Raw genomic sequence first — 20,915 nt, 5'->3', positions numbered from 1 at the left:
GTCTCTGTCAAAATAAATAAATAAATTAAAAAAAAAAAAATAAAACGATGCTGGACACCGAACCTAGAGAAGAAGTATGCGCATCAGCGGACATGGTGATAGCAAATCCCGTATTTACCCCAAAGGTTTACCAAGCAAAGCATAAGGCAGGGGAAAGGGACACTCTGAACGTGGACACAAAGCACCTTTGGTGCCTTCCTTGAGTGGCAGAGAAATCACCAAGTGGCTTAAATACAGAGAAGAGAGAGGAGGGAAGGGGGGGTGAAGACACCATGGGCTCCTGGGAAGTCCCTACAGACTGTGTGGAAACAGCATACGACCTGCCAACTGCTGGCTTCAGGGTCGTCGGTCAGCGAGCAGGCCGACACCGAGCTCGAGGGATGGCTTAGCTACGAGACCGGTGACTTCGGAAGACGCGCAGAGATGCGCTGTCCTTATGGTGCTGCCTCGTGACGAGACGCCCATCCTCCCAGCCCTAAGACCACGGCCACGGACCACGGCCACAGCCACAGAGCCCGGCGGTGCCCTCTGCCCGAGCCCCTGCTTCCCGAGCAGCGGCACAGAGACAGCTCACTGCGCGTGTGAGGACGAGCGTTTAGCTTCTCTTGAACCGGCATGTGTTTGAAGCTCTGCTGAACATTTTCCTCGGGAAGAAGTCCTAGGAAATCGATTGTCTGTAATTAGGGCAATATTTCCCGCACCGCTTCACGACTATGTAAATCAGCCTGCAGCAAGTCGTAATAGTATCTACGGGACGTTAATCCCACTTAGTGAAATTACTCTGGCTGCAGAAGTCTGCGTGCGTTGGCTTTAGGGTCCTCCCCGGGCCCCCTGATGGAGGTTTGTGATCTATAGTATATACTCTTACTGCTTTTTTTTCCCCCAGCTCTGAACGCTTTGAATGTCAGAGCACAGCTGGCCCCGCGGGACTCAGACCCGGTGCTTGGCGAGAGGATCCCACGAAATGTTTATGAATGAGGTCAGGGAGGGGGACCACGGTGTGGTGTGACCGACACTCTGGCAGAAGGAGCCGTGGTCCAGGTCATCCCTTAGGGAGTGGAGTGGGGGGAGCAAGGAAGAAGCAGTCCCTGCCCTTGGTGGCCGCCTTTGGGAACAGGAGGAGGGAAATGCCCGCACTGGACTGTTGTATTTACCCCCAAACTGTGTCCCTGAGGGCAGTGTTGGACTCAGGGTACCAAAGAAAATACCGGATGCCCAGATAAATTTGGGCTTCAGATACACGATGAATAATCTTTTTAAATTATTTATTTATTTATTAAAACATTTTTTTTAAATGTTTATTTTTGAGAGACAGAGTGTGAGCAGGGGAGGGGCAGAGAGAGAGAGAGAGAGGGAGACACAGAATCCGAAGCAGGCTCCAGGCTCCGAGCTGTCGGCACAGAGCCTGACGCGGGGCTCGAACCCACGGACTGTGAGATCGTGACCTGAGCCGAAGTCGGACGCTCAACCGGCGGAGCCTCCCAGGTGCCCTGATACATGATGAATAATTGTCGAGCACAAGTTTTTCCCAAATATCACCAGGGATTTGTATTAAACACGGACCCACCATCTATCTGAAATTTGTCCTTCACGTTTATGTACCAAATCGGGCATCCCTTGCTGTGGTCTCAGACACCTTTGTCTCTGGTCCCCCAGCTCAGGGCCTGCACACAGATGCGCATAGACGTCTGAGGAACAAGGGATCGCAGGGATGGACTCCGACAGGGTGTGGACCCCTGTCGGCACCTGGCTTCTTGCCTCTGAACTTCAAATCCACCCTTCACCTGTTCTGGATATCGGAAGCTGGCTTTGCAAACGGCTCTCCTTTGCCAGCTGGGGTCACGTGGAGCCCTGCACTTGGCACAGTGGAGGGGAAGCTTTCCTCTTCCTGGTTCCAGTGCAGTGCGCAGCACCAGCAGCCTGCCTTGGCCAACATCTTCCTTTGGCATCCCTTCCAGTGTTTGTGTGGAGTGACCCGGCGAGGTACCTCCTGTGAGGTGCTTCTACTGGCATCCCCTCGGGTGGCTTCGTGGGGTGTCCTGAGGTGTGGCATCTCCTGTCGCAGTTTCCCCAGCACCCCGGAGGCCACACGGCGAGAAATTCCCTGCCCGCCCCAGGCAGCTGTCCACATTGGGGCCACGCTGGGCCTGCTCCTACGAGGCCTGGGGCGGGGGGTCTTTCCTGTCAGTCCAAGGGCGCTCCCCACGTCTGCGAGTCCTGTACCCCAGCGTTCTCCGAAACCGTCGCCACCAACTGTCGCTCCAATACCCTGTTACTAATTCTTGGTGGTGAACTTGCCCTGCCCAAATTACCGTGTGGTTTCCGCCTCCTGATTGGACCCCGATGGCCCAGGCGTGAAGCATCTCTCAAGTTCTGTCTGTCCTCTGAACCAAGGCTGGTTTTCCATTTCAGAACAGTGTCTGACCTCTGGCTGGATTAGCTCAGCAGGACTGCAGACCCCGAGCGCAGCCCAAAGACTCCACCGGCACTGGCCTCCCTGAGCCCCGCGGACCACCGTCTGCTGCCTCGGAAGTGACGGTCACTTGGTAGCCTTCGCTGCCACCGGCCAGCCCTCTGGCTGAAGGAACGCAGGGAGCCAGGTCTCCCGGGTTAGGAGAAGCTGGGTCAGCCTGGGGGTGAGGGTAAGCCTTTCCCCAAGGACGAGGGGTGGTGGCCTTGAGTGAGCTGACGCCGGACCCGGCCAGAGCACTGTGTTCCTTCCGGGGGCCCCAGGCAGTCAGCTCTTATCACAGACCACAGGTGTTCCGTGTCGGAGTGCTGTGACTAGACCAGGGGCCAAGGTCCTCTGAGGGACCTTCTCTCAAGAACCTTGCAACCTATCACCAGCCAGTGCTGTCACCCCCAGATCTTTAGGAGGAGCCTGGGGCCCCGTGGGTTAAGGGCAGCCCCTGCGTGTGACCCCTATTAGCCAGAAGGTCCTGGTTTGTTCACTAGAGAAACCCATGGGGTCCGGTTTCTCTTGGGGCTTCTGGGACCCAGGGCTCTGGGCTTTCTTCCAGTGAGGCAGAGTTGGGGGCATTTCAGGGCCCCCAGCAACCCTGGGGGGCTCCTACTATCCTTAGAGCCAATCATCTCCAGGCCGGGGACTCTGAATCTGTAATTTTAGTCCAGGGTCTCCTTGGAGGCATGGCCCCCTGGCCGTAGGTATTAGAGGTGGCCCCAGACCGTCTGGGGCAGTCACCTGAAGCCTCTGGGTCATTTTAGATGAGGAAAACAAATCCCCAGCCTTCTTTTTCCCTTATGAGGGGTTTTATCTCTGCAAAGGCTGTAATTCAGGCAAGCGTATTCTGCAGTCCACCAACAGCAGACGCGCCTCAGGTCTCAGCCGCAGCGACGTTAGGTGACCCTTGCCCGGCCCACCCACAGGGGCCTGCCCGGCGGGCCCGGAAACTCCTCCATTTCCCGCCAGCACCCCACAGGCCCTTGGGCGTTAAAGCAAACTTGGGTGTAAAATCACAAACAATTCTGACGTTTAAACCAAGTTAGCCCAAGGGGAGGGGTCTGCTTCAAGCAGGTTTCAGTGCTTGAGGCGACCGTGTGCAGAGTGGGGCGTCTCCCAACCTGGCGCGAGAGAGCGGGAGACCACTTGGGTGAGCCAAAGTACTTACGGTGACCGGGGTGTTTTAACCCTTCTTGGGCCTTGAAGCCCTTTCCAACCCTAAGCAAAGGTTTCTGTCTGAACACGAAATTTCACGCACCATTGCCGTGGGGTCTCGGACACCCTGCCCGTCGGGTCCGTGGATTTGGGCTGAGAACCATCAGCCAGGTCCGTGTCTTTCACACCTGCCGGGCACGCAGCCCCCTGGCCTCAGCCTCCTGAGTCAGAAGAAGGGAGAGGAACTTGCAGGGTCGAGGCCACGTGCTCCTCCAGCTGTTTCGGCACACGGGTCCCGCGGGAGGTGCTTTGCAAACTCGCTTCCTCTGCACCCCTTGGGAACGTGACTTTGTAGCAGCTCTGTTTTCCCTCCTAAGGTTCTGAGCCTAGGCCTCTGGGGGTCTCCACTCTCCCTCTCTGGGAACTGCCGCCCTGCTGGGGCCGCCCTGCTGGAGTCACCGAGCTGGGTCACCCTGCTGGGATCACCCTGCTGAGGTCGCCCTGCTGGGGCTGCTCTGTGGGGGCCACCGTGCTGAGGTCACCCTGCTGGGGCCGCCCTGGTGGAGTCACGCTGCTGGGGCCCAGAGCCCATGGCCACATGCCCACCTGTGCTGTCCGCGGACCTGCAGGAACCATAAGAACAGCGGGGCCGCCCCCAGGACAACGCGTGGCGGTGCGTGAGGCTGCCCCCTGCTGGCCGTGTTTCTTAAAGCGGAGCTCAGAGTGTTGAGAGAGAGCAGAGCAGCCGGGTCCAGGAGGGGCTTGAGAGACGGAGGGGCCAGACCTTACCCTTGGTGGGGGCCTTGGAGGTGAGGGTACGAAAGGCAGAGGTTTGGCCTGAACAGCAGGGCCAATAGGGGGGCGAGGGGCAGTGGGTCCTCTTGGGGTCGCTCTTTCTCACCCCGCGCGGGTGGATGGCCATCCCGCCAGGAGTCAAGGCCAGCAACGGTGGGGGCCTTGTCCCCGGACACCCCCCTCCGCCACACACACGGGGGCTTGCTTCTGGCTCCACCCGGGAAGACTGGGAGGCCCCGGGCAGGAGGGGCACGTCTCAAGCGTCCCTGTTGGTGAAATGGGGCAGCGAGGGCGCCTTCCCCAGGAGGTGGCCAGGATTCGCTGCAACAAGCCAAGTGAAGTGCTGAGCACGGGCCTGGTGCCCGCGAGGGCCGCGTGGAAGGGCCTCACCGGCTGCGAAGCTCCGAGAAAGTCCCTTCGTCCATCCGGGCCTTGGTTTGTTGATCTGTAAAATGGGGCTGGGCTAGCTGATTCCTGACGGCCCTTCTTAAACCCTCATTCTGTGAGTCTGGGCCATGGGAACACGACCACCCTGCCACGGTCTGAGGCAAGCCGTGAAATTTCACTCCCCGGTGACATTTTTAAAAATTAATTAATTCTTTTTTTTTTTTTTTAACGTTTATGTATTACTGAGAGTCAGAGAGAGACAGAGCGTGAGCAGGGGAGCAACAGAGAGAGAGGGAGACACAGAATCCGGAGCAGCTCCAGGCTCTGAGCTGTCAGCACAGAGCCCGACGCGGGGCTCGAACCCACAAACCCGAGATCATGACCTGAGCGGAAGTCGGACGCTTCACGGACTGAGCCACCCAGGCACCCCGACTCTCCGATGATGTTTAAGGGGAAGCCCAAAGTCCACCTCCTCAGGTCCTGCAGCACAGCCTCAGAGCACAGGGTCCTGCCCGCCCTTCACTGCCGCCCTGTCCTGATGTGGGGACACGCGCTCTTACTGTGCATCCTCTCAAGGGGGATCTGTTAATCCGGTCCCCACGAGACACTGCGTATGTGATTGCTTTTAAACACGTGCCACTAGCAGACCGTGTAGGCTTAAGGTTTGCATGTGCACCCCTGGGACTCCGTATTTCCGGCAGAGTAAAGGGGGTCAAAACACACACACACACACACACACACACACACACACACACACGACTTTCCATAGTGGGCTCTACATCTTTTCTCTTTGCTTTTAATTCAGCTGATGACTTTACGTGTGCGTAACTCGTTCTCATGGTACAAAATTCAAAATGAGAAGCCCCTGCAGGCTCTGTGCCCGCCTCCCACCGCCCTCCCCAAGAGGACCCGTGTGGCCAGCTTCCTGCTGGTCCCAGAGATGGTCCCGCAGTTACACACACCACATGTGTGTTTTCTCTGTTTTGGTATAAATGTTAGCACACGATACACATTGTTCTCTACGTTATATATATTTTTAAGTATATTTATTCAGAGAGAGACAGACTACGAGTGGGGGGGGCAGAGAGAGAGAGGGAGAGAGAGAATCCCAGGCAGGCTCTGTACCAGCGGTGCGGAGCCCGAGGCGGGGCTCGATCTCGTGAAGCCGCACGATCACGACCCGAGCTGAAATGAAGAGTCAGATACTTAGCCGACTGAGCCACCCAGGCGTCCCCTGCCATTTAACCATTTGTTTCATTTTAACCATTTTTACGTGTACAGTTCACAGAGCACATTCACGTTGTTGTGCAGCCCCCACCTGTCTTCCCAAATGAAACTCTGTCCCCATGAAACCCTGACTCCTCGTCACCCCCTCCCCAGGGACTTATTTTGTGGGACTTATTTCACGGAGCATCACGCCCTGAAGGTTCGTCATGTTGTGGCAGGTGTCAGACGTCCTTCCTTTTTAAGGCTGGGTAATATTCCACTGTATATATATTACACTTAAAAAATCCATTTATCTGCTGGTGGGTGTTTGGGCTGTTTCCACCTTTTGGCTTTGTGACTAATACTGCTGTGAAGGTGGGTGTGCGTGCCTCCTTGTTTTCAGACCACCGCAGAGCATTCCATGCAGCAGAACCCGGTGTGGGCACCCTCTAGAACATTCCATGCAGCAGAGCCCGGTGTGGGTGCCCCCTACTGACGCATCTCTCTCTGGTGGCCGTTCCTTGCTGTCACAAACACAGCCGCACCGAGAAACCCAGCACACAGGCTACTCCACACACATGTGCGATGATCTGTGTTCCAGGACGCCTCTCTCCTCCCACCAGAGGATACGTTTCCACGGATAGGAATTTCAGCACGAAACGGAAGGTGCTTTTGTAACTTGGTAGCCCTATGTCTTTAAAACATTTTTGTTGGGCAGTTGTTGGAAGCTGGTTTCAGACGTGCCAAGCCTCCAAGCCTTGCGGGTGATGGCGTGAGATTGCGGGTGTATTTGCCAGGTGATGTCACAGAGTTTGGAAATGCCCACCTTGGCCGCTCTTGGGACTCCAACTTTGACAGAAGTCACTTCACCCGGGAAGCAGCAACGCCCGCGATGGACACTAGGGGGCGCGATTCTCCCGCTTTCAGGCAGAGGCTCCATCAGGCGCCTGGTTCTGCCTCTGAACCAGTCATGGTGATGGGATTCTCCGATGGCGGGGAGATCGGTGTTTCCTAAGGGGTTGCCGCACGGAATTGGCTTATTAGGTTTCGGGTGGAGACCAAGCAGGAAAGGTGGAAACCCATGTGGGGGAGCCTAGGGACTTCTTTCCAGCCTGGGTCCCAGCCTGCTCTTCAGCTGTTGCCTCTCCCTGGGCATCATCGGGGGTTGGGCCCAAGGGCTGCCGCCTGCATGTTCTCTTTATTTGTCCAAATTCAGTTCATGGTGGCCCTGCGCCGCGTGCACGTGGCGTCCCTCCCCTGCACTGACTGGAACTGGCGCTGGGCCCCTCCTCGCTGCGGGTGGGTGGCTTCTGGCCTGGGTCAGGCCAGCTGCCGGGGAACTGCCTGGTGGGGAGGTCTGCTGGGGGCCACAGCCCTGCAGGGAGGCTGCAGGGGGGTAGGCCTGGGATTTTCCTCCCTGGCTGTCACCGGGGACCAGTGCAGGCTCTCTCCCCCTCCACCTGACAACCCAAGGGCAGGGGCCGCCCTCCCATCCCAGGTGTCCAGGGCTCATAGGTTTTGGGGTGTTTGGAGGAGCCCGGGGGGGGCCAGGGAGTTGACAGAGCTGGGCTGCTTCCGGGGACCTGCTGGGTGGGGGCCGAGTGGCAAAGAGGCAGGGGTGGGGTGGTGGGGTGTCCATGAACGTCTGTCCCCACCGAGCGGATTCCCCACTCACAGCAGAGCCTCTTGCAAGGGTCCCGGGAGGCCAGCACTGGGTCAGGCAGGCTGCCTTTGTGGCATCCCCCCCGCCCCCCACCAGGAGTGGACCTCTCCACTCCTCCTTGCCAGGACTCCTTGCAAGCCAGCCTTTCTGCAGGTTTGCATTTGGTGGAGACAGGCTACTCTGTCAAGCAGGCTGCCTCCTGGTGGCCCTGGTCTGCTCAACAGCCCTCGCCAGGCGCCCGCACAACCCAAACCCACAGGTGTGCTGCCCTCCCCAGGCTGCACGGCCTCCCTGCCCGGTGGACCCCCGGCAACCTGGCCGCAGAGTCCCGTGCCCGCCACACCCCTCCCCTGCAGCGCCGACCTCCCCATCTTTGGGAAAAGCCACCCCAGGTGCTCCGGTCGGTCTGGGCTGTGCTGTGCTCATGGGACAGGGCGGTGACACACGGGGCCTTCTGCTTGACCTGTGTTGTGATGTGGGTGCCCCCTGGGAAGGACACTTGCCCGCGTCCCACCAGGGAGGGTGCTCCGCTCAGAGCACACAGGCTCAGGACCGGGGACCCCGGAGGGGGAGGACCTTGGGGCTGGCCGTCTAGACGCTTGTTTCGTGGAGAGGAAGTAGAGACCCGGAAACGGAGACGGAGCCCGCCCGGGTCACCGGCAGATCCGTCTGCTCACGTGCTGGACCCTCCTCTCGGGGCGGTCACTCCCAGGACAGAGGGACTTGGTGAGTGCTGGGCTGTCTAACAAAGTGCCATCCACCGAGGGGCTTCAAGCCGCCCACGTCCGCTGTCTCACGCAGCTTCTTCCCCTCTGCATGTGTCTCTGTGTCCGAAGTTCCCTCTAAGGACCCCAGTGTTCAGGGCAGTGGCCCAGCCACTCCAGCATGACCTCATCCTAACACGATCACATCTGTAAACACCCTCTTTCCAGATAAGCTCATGCTCAGGGGTTCTGGAGGTGAGCATATATTTTTGGGGGGTCCTGATTCAACTCAGTCCGGGGCCTCTGTGAACTGCCAGGTGTGATCGAGTGGACGGGTATAGACAGTGGCTCTCGAGAGCCACCACGCCTGGGGACACAACTGGTGAGTTTATGGAAGTTCCAGGGTGATCGTTTCCTCGAGATGCGTCTGTGGGTTCTCAGAAGGGTCTGGAGAGGCTGGAGGGGGCCGGGGAGCCTGTGGGTGTCTGTGTGGTCACGAGTGGGGAGGAGGCTGATGTCGGCCTGCGGGAGGGAGGGGCGGGGGCAGCATGCCCTAGCCACTCCCATGTGCCGGCACCTTCCACACTGGGCGCTTCAAGAGGAGGGTGGTGCGGGGTGTGACGGGAGCTGGTGGGCTTCGGGGCTACAAACGAGGCGTTGGTGCTCCCCAGAGCCTCTGGCCGGCTGGAACCGAGGGGCTGGTGGCTCTGCCCAGACGGCCCCCGAGGGTGAGCCTTGGGCAGAGGGCCGGCAGGTGGACGAGGATGGGGCTATCCCTCCCACGCGTGCTAGCCTGCTGGTCAGAACTCTCTCTTCCTCGGTGTCCAGGTCTCACGGGAAGGCAGTGGTGAGCACAGGCCCAGAAGGCAATGAAATCGTTCACTCATTCTCTAAGGATGATTTTCCTGAACCCCCACCGTGCACCGGCCCTTGGGGGTGGAAACATGAGTAAGTCACAATCCGGGGAATTTTTCTGCCCAAACTCATTCACGTACACAGATGCTTAAGTGAGGCCACCTGCTCCGCGGGCTGCCGGGAGCGCGGAAAACCCCCGGTTTTTGAGAGGGCTCCCGTTACAGGGAGGAAGTGTCTTGTCACAGACCCCGAGGCTATGTCCTAGGGAGGGTCAGAGACCACGGCTGGCCACCCCCTGCCAGCCCCGAAGCCGACTGAAGACGCCCCTCTGTGTGCTGTTGGCCACCGATGGGGTTTCCTTTATTTCCCTTCTAACGGGGGAGCATCTTGGAAAACCCCACAGAAGCCAGCGTAGAGACTCGCATCTGTTTCAACACAGGACGGAGCCTTTGTGCATATCTAACGCGATTTAGGGAAAGCCGCCTGCTTGTACAATTCCCCGAGAGACCCAAGAGGCTGTAAACAGGATCTTTGTTCTTTCTGCTTCTGCTTTTGTGAGTTCATGGAGAGGGTGAGGAGGGAGATGTAGCTCTCGTCTCGACTGAAATCGGATTATTTGACCCAGCGATTTCACTTCTGGGAATGTGACTCACAGAAACGCTCCTACAGGAACGCGAGTGCAAAGACCATTCCTGGGACCTTCTTCATAACGAGCCCAACTCGAGGCACCCAGAGTGTGGCTCCCGTGGCAATGCTTGGTCGTGTTCCTGTGCACGCGGGAAGTGGGTCTCAACCGGCTCCAAGAAGGGGCGAGGCACACCCAAGGGCCTGCGGTAAAGGAGCAAGATGTTCTGCACAGGGAGGGCTGTCCTCTGTGACCCCGGAAATCACCCCTACGAAGGCAGACGGTGCAGTGACGCCCCTGCGGCATCACTCAGGGGTCGTCAAAACGTCCACTTTCCCTTGGTCCATCCTGGTTTCCGGCTGCCCTCCCCGCCTCGTATTTTAAACCAGATCTGGACATGATGCCAACTCACCCCCTACCTGCTTCAGGATATTCCTCTAAGGACAGGGATTTTTTACACAGTTGTACCACGGTCATACCTAACACGGCGATAACTTCATTTTTTTTAAAACGAGGTTTATTTATTTATTTTGAGAGAGAGCTCACATGCACGCAGGCGGGGGAGGGGCAGAGAGAGAGAGGGAGACGTAGAATCCGAAGCAGGCTCCAGGCTCTGAGCTGTCAGTGCAGAGCCGATGTGGGGCTTGAACTCGCGAGCTGTGAGATCACGACCTGAGCCGAAGTCGGATGCTCGACTGGCAGAGCTCAGGCTGAGACACCCAGGCGCCCCAGCCATAACTTTTTAATAATATAATGGTCTGTGTTCAGATTTCCCCAACTGTCTCAAAAATGTCTTTTTGCGGAGTGTTTATCTAAATCAGGATCCTCGCCGTAGATTTGGTTGTTATAGTTTACAAGTAATGTTATGCCGTGCATACCTGCAAGGCTTTTGTTAACCTCAAACTGAGTGGCTTAAACCAACACAAACGGATTGTCTTTCAGCAGAGGTCAGAGGTCTAAATGGGTCTCACTGGGCCCGGGTCAAAGTGTTTATAGACTTGCATTCCTTCTGGAGGCTTTAGGGAGAGTCTTCACCTTTTCCAGACTCTAGAGGCTGCCCCCCATTCCTTAACTCAGGGCCCTTATCACTCTGACCTCTGTTTGCCTGGTCACAGCTTTTTCTCTGACCCTCCCGTCTCCCTCTTTCCCTTCTAGGGGCCCCGTGACGACACTGGGCACATCTGGTAACATCCCCGCTCGAGATGTTTAACTTAATCCCGTCTGCAAGGTCCCCTTTGCCGAATAAGCATATTTACAGGTTCTGAGGATTGGGGGCCGGACGTCTTGGGGGGCATCACTCTGCCCACCACAGCAGCTGATTGACACAATGGAAGGGGAGCTAGAAATTGACCCCAGGGTGGTTCTTTTAGCTTTGCAGCTGGAGCGGTAGGTGGTGCCGCGCTCGTGGGGGCGAGCAGGGGTGCTGCACCCGTCACTGGGAGCACGCAGTCGAGGGTCAGCCTGGGCCCAGCTTGGCCGTGGCTGCAAACCTCTTCCGGCCATCAGAAGTGGCAGGGTGGGGTGTCTTCTGGGCCTCCAGGTGAGGTTTGTCACACCTCCTGGGAGGTCTCCAGACACGGACGTTCACGCAGACCGCAGCCCGTGATGGTTAGGGTTCGCGTGTGTGTGGTGAAACATACATGACGTAGAATGTAGCTTTTTGACTGGTTTCGAGTGCAGGCCGATGGCATGTCATTCACGTGGCTGCGTAGCTACGTGATGGCCAGTTTTCTGTGGCAGTTTGGGCAGGCCACCGTCCCCCTGGGGTTCCATAGGACACTGGGAAGGTGTTCTGTAGGTGCGGGTAACCTCCACCATCAGGTGCCTTTGAAGGAGATTATTCTAGATCAGATGAATGGGCCTTGGTCAGTGTGTCAAAAGGCCTTTAGAGCAAAAACGGAGGTCTTCCGGGGAGGAAGAAATTCTGCCTGAGTTTCTAGCCTGGGCAGGCTAGAAACTGTAACTTTCAGACTTGCCACCGACCTCCCTCTCTCTGCTGCTGGTTCCATTTCTCCCTGACGGAGAGTCTGTTGGCCTGCCTGTCTCTCTCATGGGACTGTGAGCTCTCTGAAGGCAGGAACTGTCTTTTCCGTAGTTGTATTCAGTCAGTGTGGCACATGGTAGGTGCTCAGTGAAGTGTGGGTACTTCTGGTTGCTCTAGCGTTCGCATAGAAGGGGTCTGAGAAGCAGACCTTGGGAGAGAGCTGTTCCCGGCTGTACTGATGGCCGGCGAGAGATCTCTGCTAACGCGCACGGGATCTTACGACGTTCTCCCTCCCTCTGCCTCAGTATCGCCCATCGCTACCCATCCTGGGTGGCTTTATCTCTTTGGTAAAAGGAACAGTTCTCTGGGAGCTCTGCATTTGGTAAGTCAGTGATCCCACCCGGGATTTCCATTGCTGCCTCTGGGAAGCCCACCCCGTTCTCCGGGCCCGGCTTACCAGCTCCCCGTACATCTTCCCACTGCACCAGGACTTAGCTCTAGTGTCGCATCAGTTCTTTCATTCATCCAACGATGTTTGTCCAATGCCTCCTTCTCTTGGGCATGGAACCCAGCGGTGAACAAAACAGGGGAAAATTCCTGTTCTCAGGGGGCTTCTTGGAGACAAGGCGGACTATTAGCAAGATAAATAGGAGAATATAATGTGTGTTAGGGGAGAATAAATGTCAAGGAGAAAGCAATTAAAAAAGGGAAGGAGGATGTGAAATGTCTTGGGAGGAAGTCCTTGTGTATCAGTTAGCTCGTACTGTGATAATGCTACATAACAAGTACCCCCGAACCTTTGTGACTTATAACCACCAACACTTATTTCCTGTTCGTGGGTCTGCAGTTTGACTGGGAGGTTCTGCTTCAGGCATCGGGTTGGGCTTAGGTCTGTTGCATGCGTTTCTCTTCCGGGGTCCAGACAGGTGGAGCTGTGGCTACTTGGGTGTATTCTCTCATGGTGCAGGGCCAATTATGCAAGCACATCGAGGTGCACATCCAGGGGAATGTGGCTAAAGTTATGCCTATGAACCCTCCCTTGCCCAAAGCAAAACATGTGCTTACGGTGGACCAAGCAATGTCACAGGGGGAAGCTGTCATAGACAAGGTGTTTTTCTGGGCAAAGATCTCAAGGAAGTGAGCGTCCTAGCCATACAGATAACTGAAGGAAAAGCTTTCTGTGCTGAGGGAACGGGAGGTGCAAAGGCCCTGGGGTAGGAGGGTGCCCAGCACACCTGGGCAACCACAAAGGGCCAGTGTGGCTGAAGCATGTACAACGAGGGGAGGGTGGGGCCAGATCGTGAAAGATATTGCCAGTCACAGTCAAGACTTTGAGTGAGATGGGACATCAGGCAAGGTTTGGAGCCATGAGTGGCCTAAGTGACCCATACTTTAAGGGGTTGCTCTGGCTGCTGGGTGAGCAGCCTTCTGGGGGCCAAATGCAGAAGTGGGGAGCCCAGGAAGGACGTAACTGCAATAATCCAGACACAAGATGATGGTGTCTTGGATTGGGGTGGGTGAGGGTGGTGAGTGGTGGATGAATCTGGAATATTCTCTGTGGGTAGAGGTGACAGGATTTGCTGATAAGTCCAGGTAGGGGGCGTGCCAGTCTGTCAGGGCTGCTGTAATGGCACCACAGACCAGGTTGTGTGAACAACACATTCTCCCACAGTTCTACAGGCTGGAGGGCAGCGGGGTTGGCTCCTGGGGCCTCCTTCCTTGGCTTGCGGATGACCACCTTCCCGCCGTGCCCTTACGGAGCCTTTTCTCTGGGGATGAGGATCTCTGGTGTCTCCTCCTCTTCTTACGAGGATACCAGGCCCATCGGATCAGGGCCCCACCCTTAGCACCTCATTTAACGTTAATCACCTCCTTCCACCCCACATACAGTCATATTGGGGGTCAGGCGTTCAACATATGGATTTTAGGGGGACACCATGCAGTCATGACAGGTGTGACAGAAGAGAGGAGTCAAGCCTGAAATCAAGTTTCGGCCTGAGCAGCTGAGACCGGAAAGGTTGTGGGAGGAGCAGGTTGGGGTGAGCACGGAGAGCTGGGTTCAGGGGACACGAAGCTGGGTGGCCACGTGGGGAGGAGCTCCGGCAGCAGCAGCTCAGAGACGGCAGCAGAAGCAGGGAGCTTGGCGGGATGAACCGGGGAGGAGTGTGGACAGAAAGGGGAGGGGGCGCCCGGCATTGACGAGCTGGGAGTACGGGGGGGTATGGCTGCTGAGGCTGGAGGAGGGGCAGGATGCTGAGGGTCCAGAAGTCCGGTGGAGATGGGGTGGGGGGTGGGGGAACGGTCAGGTGCACAGAGGCCAGGCCGGGGAGAGCTGAGAACAGACCGCCGACTTGGCACCCCAGAGAGAAGTTTGGGTGGAGTTGTGGGGGCGGAACTGGATGGAGACGGGCCTGGAGTCCCCCGGACACCCTCATACCTCTGGGACTTGAGGACGGAGCCCGAGTCACCGTTCGCCAGATTGTCACCAGGGCTCGGCATGGGCCTGGCATGTCGTCACTTGGTGTTTAGCGACCCCTGGTGACCCCGGATAAGGCCGTCCATCAGGGGACACAGGGACACACCTGCAGGCGAACGGGTTGGTCTATGACACGTAGATGATGGGGAAATGTGGCATCTTGGTAAGAAGGTGTCAGAAGGCACCTGTCACTGGGCCGCCGTTCTAGCTGGTGGCCTGAGGCCGGTCGTCAGAAAGCCGGAGAGCCCCTGCCTGGGCGGGGAGGAAGCATCACGCACTTAGCAGGGGAGGAGGCAGAGGGCGTTTTGTGGGTGCACAGCGACGTTGCTTCGGGGCTTGGACACAATTACCAGCCGCTAATGCTGTGTGTTGACCTCACTGGGCTGTGCTGGCTGGTTGTGTGCTCGAACGCCACACTAGATGCGGCCGGGAAGCTGTTTCGTAGGTGAGATTAATGTTTAAATCGGTGGACTTTGGGTAAAGCACAACGTGGGTGGGCCTCACCCAATCCGTTGAAGGCCTCAGGAACGAAGAGTGGGTTTCCGCAAGAAGGAGTTCTGTCTCCCTCAAGAATGCCGCCTGGAAACCCTGCCCGAGCGTCTAGCCTGCTGCCCTGCGCCGTTCGGACTCGAGACCACATCTCAATTCTTAGCTGGATTTCCAGGCTGCTGGCCTGCCCTGAAGATTTCAGTCTTGGCATCCCTGACGACTGCATGAGCCAGTTCCTCAAATCAAATTTTGTGCTGTGTTGTCCGTGTCTTATCTATTATCTATCATCTCTCTATTATCTGTCTGTCTGTCTGTCTGTCTATTTATCTATCTATCCATCTCTATCTGCCTGTCATTTATTTATCATCTATCTATCTATCCACCCATCTATCCATATCTATTTATTATCTATCTATCTATCTATCTATCTATCTATCTATCTATCTATCATCTATCTATTAACCATCTATTATGTATCTGTTATCTATCTATCTATCCACCCATCTCTCCAGGTGCCATCCCATTGGTCTGTTTCCTGGACTTAGGCACCTGCTTCGGTCTGTTTCATGGTCTCTGACTTGATGCCCGTTCACACCCCCATCTAGGCCCTGTTGCTGCCTCGCCCTGAGCGCCCGGAGGCCTCTGAGCCCTCCATGGCTACAGGGGCATTGCTGTGGGGTGTCGGCCCCCTGCTTCTCTGCTCTAGGACCTCAGGGCTGCTCAGCCCCCGTGAAAGTGTCCAGAAACACGAAGCTGACGTCCTCAGGAGCAATCTTCAACAAGGAGGGGCAGTGTTGGGCCAGACACCCCCGCTTCTGTCCCTCGGGTGGTCCATACTGAGGCACATCCTCGGGGGCCCCACGGGCTGCGGTCCCAGTCACCCACATCAGTCACCATCCCATTAAGGGGACTTTGGCTGGTCTTCTCCCTTCCCCGCCTCACCCTCCTTGTCGCTCCTGATTCCGGGGCCACCCAGCGGAAGGACCTTCCCCCCGGGGTCTGCTTTGGGGGCCCTGTACAGAGACCCCTCCCCATGACGCCGTTTCTTCCTGGCAGCGCCCCCTAGTGGGGAGTCACACACCCTGCGTGAGCGGGGTCCAGGCAGGGGGCGCTGTGCCCGACACGCGGCACCTGCTCTCGCGTTTTCCATCCGCTGCCAGGTGTGACTGTCCCCTCCCTTTAGCTGGGTGCAGCGTCTGGCTGGGGATACGTGGCTCAGGAGCCAAAGGCCAACCCCCTGGCCTCGTCCCTCCACCCCGGTGCTGTGTTCAGCCATCGTCAGCGAGTCGGCTTCTGCCTCCCTGCCGGCCAGGCGCTGCGTGTCTCCCCTCCTTCCCTAAGCACCTGCGTGAACGTCTGTCCACAGCCAGGCTCGGCCCTGCAGCCGGCCGACGGCCGCTCACTCTGCTTCCCGCCAGCCGCTGAGTGCTCCCCTCCGGGCCGTGGTACAAATGGAATCGTCCACCGAGAAGTCCGAGAAGTTTAAGCAAAAGTTGGGATGGGTGAGGGGTCTGGACGTCCGATGGTGACGATGGGTGGTGAGGCGTGATTTATCCAGAAAAGCAAAGGAAGGCACTTGACACTGAGCCTGGAGAGGGTGGGCTGGGCTCTGCCCTGCCTCCGCTGCCTGGGGGTTGCACGGGCCGTCTGTTCCCCCACGCACGCCCTGGCTGCCGTCCCCGGGGCCGCCGGGATCACGACTGCTCCGACCTCAGAATTTTTGTGACGAGTCAGTGAGTCCATTCACGCAAGACTCTGAGCACATCCCCGGGACAATGACGGGGCTCGTAAAGCTTTGTTGTTGTTAGGCTGTGTGCGTAGGCCCTCTTCACCCACCAGACTCCGCCCGTGGAGGCTGGGGCTAAGTTCACCTCCACGGCTGCTTGTTCCAAAGGCCTTCTCCCTTCCCGAGAATTCTTAGTCACACAGGCTCGAGTCCTCATTATCTGCCTCCAACCAGTTTTGGGTCAGGGTGGGGGTAGAGAGAAACCCACACATGAACGTTCAGTCGAGCCCCAGTGTCTAACCACAGCCTCCTCTGTGCTGCTTTGACCCATGTTTGCGTGTGAAATGTTCTGAGCCGTTCTGAGCCAGCAGTGGGGTGGGCTCCTGGTGGGGGGCGGGGGGCGGGGGGTGGGGGTGGGGGGTGGGGGGTGGGGCTGACTCATCACCGAACCCTGTGAGCTGCAGCTCAGGGATGGGGGAGGACTTGCCCCCCAGATGCTTACGAGAGAGGTGAGTAACCACATAAAAAAATGATGGTAGGATGAATCCACAAAACACAGAAGCAAGAACATAGGAATAGGAGCAGAAATTATTGAAACATGGGGGTGTCTGGGTGGCTCAGTCGGTTAAGCGTCTGACTTTGGCTCAGGTCACGATCTCACAGTCCGTGGGTTCGAGCCCCGCGTCGGGCTCTGTGCCGACAGCTCGGAGCCTGGAGCCTGCTTCAGATTCTGTGTCGCCCTCTCTCTCTGCCCCTCCCCTGCTTGCACTCTGTCTCTCTCTCTCAAAAATCAATAAGCATTAAAAAGAAAAGCCCAGAAGTGAATAAAACACAAAACAATATACCCTAGAGGGGACCAACAGAGCCGAGAATCAAGTATTGAAAAATCTAGTAAGATTGATAAGCCCCCGAGATGAATCAAGGGAAAAGGCCAGAGTTGTAAGTAAACAACAGTCAGAGTGGAAGAGAGTGTGTGAGGATGTCTTGTGCTCTTGTGCTCCTGGTGCTCTCAATGCTCTCGGTGCTCTCAGTGCTCCCAGTGCTCCCAGTGCTCCCTGTGCTCCCGGTGCTGTGCAGAGCTCAAAGCCCACAAGGTAGGTCGGCACCGTGCAGAAACTGAGCTACAGTGGGAGGGATGCTGCAGCTAGCCATCGCCTCAGGGACAAATGGGAAATTAGAAGTCCTGTAACCGCTAAAAAAATGGGACCAGTAGGGGCACCTGGGTGGCTCAGTCGGTTGAGCGGCCGACTTCGGCTCAGGTCACGATCTCACTGTCCGTGGGTTCGAGCCCCGCATCGGGCTCTGGGCTGACAGCTCGGAGCCTGGAGCCTGCTTCCGATTCTGTCTCCCTCTCTCTCTGCCCCTCCCCCGTTCATGCTCTGTCTCTCTCTGTCTCAAAAATAAATAAATGTTAGGGGCGCCCGGGCGGCTCAGTCGGTTGAGCGGCCGACTTCGGCTCAGGTCACGATCTCGCGGTCCGTGGGTTCGAGCCCCGCGTCGGGCTCTGGGCTGACGGCTCGGAGCCTGGAGCCTGCTTCCGATTCTGTGTCTCCCTCTCTCTCTCTCTCTCTGCCTCTCCCCCACTCACACTCTGTCTCTGACTCTCAAAAATAAATAAACATTAAAAAATTAAAAAAAAAAAACAACTAATGCCCTTCTTTAAAACGGTTGGTTCTGGGGCGCCTGGGTGGCGCAGTTGGTTAAGCGTCCAACTTCAGCCAGGTCACGATCTCGCGGTCCGTGAGTTCGAGCCCCGCGTCGGGCTCTGGGCTGACAGCTCGGAGCCTGGAGCCTGCTTCCGATTCTGTGTCTCCCTCTCTCTCTCTCTCTGCCTCTCCCCCACTCACACTCTGTCTCTGACTCTCAAAAATAAATAAACATTAAAAAAATAAATAAACATTAAAAAATTAAAAAAAAAAAACAACAACTAATGCCCTTCTTTAAAACGGTTGGTTCTGGGGCGCCTGGGTGGCGCAGTTGGTTAAGCATCCAACTTCAGCCAGGTCACGATCTCGCGGTCCGTGAGTTCGAGCCCCGCGTCGGGCTCTGGGCTGACAGCTCGGAGTCTGGAGCCTGCTTTCGATTCTGTGTCTCCCTCTCTCTCTGCCCCTCCCCCGTTCATGCTCTGTCTCTCTCTGTCTCAAAAATAAATAAATGTTAGGGGCGCCTGGGTGGCTCAGTCGGTTAAGCGTCCGACTTCAGCCAGGTCACGATCTCGAGGTCTGTGAGTTCGAGCCCCGCGTCGGGCTCTGGGCTGATGGCTCAGAGCCTGGAGCCTGCTTCCGATTCTGTCTCCCTCTCTCTCTGTCCCTCCCCCGTTCATGCTCTGTCTCTCTCTGTGTCAAAAATAAACGTTAAAAAAAAAATTAAAAAAAAAATAAATGTTAAAAAAAAATTAAAAAAAAAAATGGAACCAGTAGAAAAAATGTCCCCAAATAGAAAACATCACAGGTGTTTCACTAAACCAGCAATGTTTTCCATTTCACAGAAAAGGAAAACGGAAGGCATGCCCCCCCCCACCCCGTTTTGTGAGGCAAACACACCTCGCAACTCCAATATGAAAACCAGGTAAGGACAGATCAAGAAAGAGCAGTTACACACAGGCAACACTCTGAACGGGACTAGCCAACTGAGCTCAGCGCCCATCCTCTAAGACAGAGGGAGGCAGGCTGGCGCGGGGGTGTGGGGCCCCCCCGCATGGTGGGGGCTTTGGGGCACCGCCCTCAGGCTGCCCGGTGCCACCCCCCGGTGGCTGTGCTTCTACCGTGGCTGCGGGGGTGGGGGCGGACCCAGGAAGGACGGGTTCACCACGTGGGCAGCGGGAGCCAGGAGCCAGCAGTGAAATCGCCTTCCCGCGGTGCACCTGCTGGGGCTGCGGAAAGTGTCACGGCACGTCATGCTGGCTATTGTGTTCTCTCTGTCCTATACTATTTGTATCATGTTCGCTGCGTTGCATTTTTTTACCCCTCACTTTGGTCTCCCTGGGACTCCCCCCCGGGTGGGGTGTCCAGCCCGTGCGTTGCCCCAAGCTCTTTTCTGAGAAGTGGGGCTGAGACCCAGCTGGGTTAGCTCCAGCCTGGAGGACCGTCTGACATTGGACAGCCTGTTCCCATGGGTCACCTTTTAACAGATCAAAGCCAGAAAAGCACCCGTGACCGTTGGAATAATGCAGAAAGCGCTTCAGAAAAAGGACGTCTACATCTTTTTTGGGTGTGGGTCTTGGTGGGAACAAATCAGCAGTGAGGCGATCGGGAGTGTTTAGTCGGGGACCAGGCTTTGGAGGATGGCACGAAATGGTGACCGACGCGGTCACAGACAGAACAGGGTTTGCGCCTCTACAAGGAAGGGCCCGTTCTTCCCAGAGAAGCACGGAGCAGGAGACGGCACCACGGGAGGGCTGGGCTCTGCTTTGAAATCCTCAGCAAAGGAAAGAAAGGGAGACGAGCGAACAGGGCAGAAACTTCCATGAATTGCCAGCTCTGGCTGACGTGGACACGGCCGCTCGCTGTGCCATTCTCTCCACTTTCGAGAACGTAGGAGAAATTTTGTCACGAGAATAAATACTTTTCCCCAGGAAAAAGTGACTGAACATACCAAGCGTTGGTGAGCCGATGGGGCCCCGTTGTCCGAGGCCTAACACGACCTGCTGTGACAGGACCCTGTCTGAGTCCCTGTCACGCGGCGTTTGGAGGACCCCGCAGCGTCCTCCCGCGGCGACGGGGTCGTGGGCTGCCCACACGCACCCACCTGGACCTGCTGGAGAGCCTGGGGCTCAGCCCGGGTGCGAGCCGCTGACGGACGGCAGAGCCCCAGGCCCGCATGGTGGGCATCTGTGGGCGCGGCCCGCCGGTCCCTGGAGCGGAAAATCGGGGTGCCGGGGCTTGGCGCGCGCTCGGGCGACCTGCCAGCCTTTTGGGAATCCTGTGGATGAAGCACATACCAGCCTTTGTGCGAGGAGGGCTGGCATTTAGCGCGAATGCAGCGGAATGCAAATCGCTGAGAACGGGCTTCAACCTAAGCCGGCCTCCTGGGAACAATGCGCAGAGGACAGCACACCCCGCCCCCCCCTGCCCCCAGCACCCCCGGGGACGGGCGCCCGCAGGCCGGCTCCTGCCCACGGGGGCTCTGCCAGGGTCTGACGGAAGCTCCTGCCACGTCCTGATGTGCTTAGATAGCAGAGAAAGATGATCTCAGGAACTGTAGCTCCCGCTCCCCCAAACACACACACACACACACACACACACACACACACACAGACACAGGCGCGTGCAGGGCCTCCCCAAGGCCCACCCTGACGTGCATGGTCCCGCTCCCCTGCCCCACGGACTCCTTCAGCCCCGTGCCCTTTCCGGCCCAGAGCCCTTGGCGTCAGGCACTCAAGGCATGCCC

The sequence above is a fragment of the Felis catus genome, chromosome C2, assembly GCF_018350175.1.
Source record: "Felis catus isolate Fca126 chromosome C2, F.catus_Fca126_mat1.0, whole genome shotgun sequence".
Classification (NCBI taxonomy): domain Eukaryota; kingdom Metazoa; phylum Chordata; class Mammalia; order Carnivora; family Felidae; genus Felis; species Felis catus.
Note: the sequence above shows the minus strand (reverse complement) of the source record.